Below are 4,335 nucleotides of genomic sequence, written 5' to 3'. Positions count from 1 at the left end.
TGTCCATTAACTCCCATAGACTTCACCAAAATTTCCCGAAAAATCTAGAGTCTTAATTAGATACAATAGAAGTGGGTAACCCAAAATGAACCCATACATTTTGAAAGAACAAATTTGCAGTTTGTTCGGCTATGACCTGTCTATTACATGGTGTCAAAATACACATTTTTCTGAACCTATCCACAACTACTTACAAATAATCATGACCCTTTCTAGACTTTGGCAATCCCCCAGCAAAATCCATGGAAACACTTTCCCAAGGACGAGAAGGAATTGGCAATGGAGTATACAAGCCTAATTTTCTATTACTTGGCTTGCTTGTAGCACACATAGTACATCCATTAATATATCTAGAAACTATCTCATTCATTCGTGGCCAATAGCAGAATCTTTGTAATTGTGCAACTGTTTTGCTTACACCAAAATGACCTGATATGAGAGAAGTATGTGCTTCTCGAATTATGTTAACTCTTTCAGTTTGTGGAATGCATAACTTTCCCAAGTGATATAAGGGTTTGTCCTTTATGTAATAATTCAATTCTTCTTCCTTCTTGCCATGACTTAAAGTTGCATATACATCCTTAAAATCTGTGTCTTGAGCATATTGATTAATGTAACTTTCATGAATTACTGAATTATGCTTAAGTATTGTGGATGCATTTATGACTGGTCTGATAACATGTCTACAACCTTATTATGTATGTCCTTCTTATATTTAATAACAAGATGAAATTGTTGTATAAAACCCATCCACCTGTAATGTCATGATTGTTGCAATTTAGTTTGAGTGTAAATATTGAAGTGGTTGATGATCTGTGTTTATGATTGTTTCTTTACCCATTATGTAATGTTTCCACTTTTTAACACTCTGAACTAGTACATACCTTTGCTTTCTGAAAATGTTTTCCATATTCAAAAAAATTAAAAAAAATTAAAAATGTAAAGAGGGTATGTCCTAAAATAAAAATCAAATGACAAAAAGAATAAAGAAAAAGGTAAAAAAAGATGAAAATATGAACCCCAAAAACAAAAAGACCATGAAAGTGTGCAAGTCCAAATGCCACTACTATTTATTTTTCTACATAATAATGATTGTGTGCAACTTGTTATTCATGCCACAATCCATGGTAATCAAACAGTTTAATCTTGGTTATTCCATGTTTTGAATTTCATGCTTAGAGATAGAGAATAAAATCTGACCAAACTATTTAATCTTGGCAAATAAGTAGATAAGTAGAGTAAATAAAAGGAGCTCAATAGTTTAATCCGAGCCCTTGGATGTAATCAGGGTAGACTTAGATATATTTCTATTGTAAAAGAAAATAAAAATGTTTTCATAAGGGTTTGCCAGCTTAAGTGCACTCTAATAAAGAGTAGAAAAAATGGTAGGATGAGTAGATGGGTAACTAGTTGCATGGTTGCAGAATTATGATGATTGATTAGATAAAATCATATCATGTACCTTCATCATCAAGTTGCTAAAGTATGGATGATAATTGAGCATTTACACAAAGTCAAGTGATTAATTTCCCCATTCATTTTACCTTTAATTTTACTAATTTCCCATAAGCAAAGTCAAAAGTACCTAAAACCTTAAGTTAAAGGGGCTCAGAGCATTTCTCTGACTTCTGGAGGGACCGGACCCTCGGCCCAATAACTTATAGGGTCTAAGTACTAAAAGCCCCCTCACAAACATTCACCCCCTTAAATTCATTCATTTTCCCCTAAAAATCCCTTTTCCTAAGGTAAAAGCACCATTTGCCTAGGGAAAGTACTCACCCCCAAGCAAACCCCTTTTCCACAAAAACCCACAAATGCACATTTACACATTATACTTAAAGCACTTTGTTTTTCCTCCTTCATTTCATATTAACTTCTAAATTTATTTATTAAATCCCAAAAAATACCCCTTTCCAATATATTTTATTAAAAACCCATATGTTAATATCCTGCCCCGAAGGTTTGAAACATAAACTCTATTAGTGAATAATTAAGGGATTAATTAAGTCGATCAACAACTAATTAATAACCATGACCCACCACCGAATAAAAGAAATTAATTAATCAATCAGTGGTTAATTAATAATCAACCCCACCAATGAAATCGTTGCCAACATCATTAAACTTTTGTAATCCAGAATTAATTAATCCCTCCGTGCATTAAAACCCCGCCGGGCCCCTACATTAAACTTCATATCAAATCATCACCCCGATCACTATGCGATCTGACCCCTTTTGATCCAACAATCAACGCTGATATCGGGCAGCCTCTGAAGGTCGACCTTTTCCTGCCTGATATGGGTGGTTTCACTATTCACCTCACTGCTACGTGGCCCCTGATGAATGGCATCGGGCGGCCTCCCCCCAAAACCACTTTATCCCAAAAGTGGTGCGATATGATCTCGCTTACCGCCTCCCGCTAAACGAAAAAATGTCACATCCCCCACTTAACACGAAGTGTCCTTTTCCTAGTGTACTTGCAAAAATTATTGACTTTATGAATAAAACTAAAAAACTCATTGTTTTTTGTTTTATCATGAAAGAGACTGCTCAGACCTCCATGCAAGCACCAGAGTACGTGCAACTGTCAACCTACGTCCAATTGCCAACTTATTGAAGTTGTTGAAACTCCAAACCACCTTTCAGTCACGTGCGCTTCTTGCAAACAGTGCACAGTCACCATTACCCTGTTCAAAAGTTGAAACCAGGTATTTACCCCAAATCGCTGAGAATCCCTATGTTATTCCCAAACCTGAATTAAAATTGCTTCAAATTACTAAGTAATTTAGTAAGATAAGTTGCTTGGTGACTCCAAAATACCCTGAATTAGACCAATTTTTCCCAATTTCACTGAAAACCCTTCGCCCCCATCCTTGAATCCACAAGAACCAAGGATGGATGCCCCAATTGCATTGAATGTCATGCCCATTTCTACTCCTCACAGGGATTTAGACCATCTCCCATTAGCAGATAAAGATTTTCAGATTAAAGATACCTTTGCCCAAGAATCCCCTTTGAAACTATACTGCAGGTACAGAGACCAGTACCTGAACCATGTAGACTACATAGGACTTTCGGAATCAGGTTTACCCAAATACCAGTTCCCCTGAGTTCATATTTTCCCAAATATTATCCATTACTGCCATATGAACTATAATCTCAACCAAAGGGCAGTGGTGACCCTTGATCATTCTGTATTATTTACCATCACTGCTAAGTCCATAAATGAAATGTTGCAGTTACAACCAAGCCAAATCCTGACCCCTCTTTTTGTTGGAGATTTTCTTAATGGATACCCTACACACCTCAATCGAACTTGCTAGGTTATACCAGACCTTCATTAGGGAAGAACAATACATCCCAAAGGACCCTCCCCCTTACATGTGGACTACGTTCTCTGATCTTGGTCGAAACATCATAGAAATGATATCTAGTGTGTTAGGCGAGAGTACAAGTGAATTTGTTGATGAAATTATCATAGCCTTTATTTCCATCTACTCTCCTGGGCAGCCCCCAGCCATCAGGTTTGACTATGCTAAGTTCATTGCTGACAAAGTGCATGATCAATTCATGAGGTTGGATAATGAAAGAGTGTTCAAATATTCTTCAGTTTTATATCATCTTTTCCTGTATTATCAAGCTAACAAATTCCCAATCACACTCCAAAAGCTTGATACTAGAGGCAACCCTAGATCAGTGGTCTTCTAGACTTCATTAGTCCACCTACATGACTCTCAATATTCTTATACTAATTTCATAGATCTCTTTGTGCACCTAGTGGAAACTATGCTATTAGGAAGCCCTCCCCCCAAAATTAGTGTAGATATCAGGAGGGTCCTATAGTTGTCCAAACAATATAGAGTGGGACATTGGTACTTATACCAAAACCACACTGAAATCAGAATATATGGATGTGAGTTGGCTCCCTACAAATTGTGCAGATACCTCCCCATGGGATTGTTTTCTCTGAAGTACTACAAGAAAATGATTAATTCAGATGAGGTGCACTTTGTGAAGGCCAAGAAGAAAGCTCAACTTAGGATAAAATATTAGCTTGGCCCCTTCATATGTAACAGTAGGGAAGTAGGAAAGGAAGTAGAAGAAATCCTCCAAAGGCTGAAACTGAAACAAAGTTTTATCTGGAATTATGGCCCTTTAGAGTTCATTTGCAATAGGAGACAAAAGAACAAATTATCTCCTTACATACACCACATGATTCTTGAAATTGAACAGTATGCTAATCAACTTGAATGGGTGGAAAACACTTTGGTAGACCGAGATACCACAGAAGTTGTTGTTAATAACGTATTGATTGATTTAGAAAGAAGAATTGAT

This window comes from Pinus tabuliformis, chromosome 1_2, assembly GCF_031772625.1.
Source record: "Pinus tabuliformis cultivar Carrire ecotype Pingquan chromosome 1_2, CPIR1, whole genome shotgun sequence".
Classification (NCBI taxonomy): Eukaryota; Viridiplantae; Streptophyta; class Pinopsida; order Pinales; family Pinaceae; genus Pinus; species Pinus tabuliformis.
The sequence above is the reverse complement of the archived record's forward strand: the minus strand, read 5'-3'. Positions refer to the sequence as shown.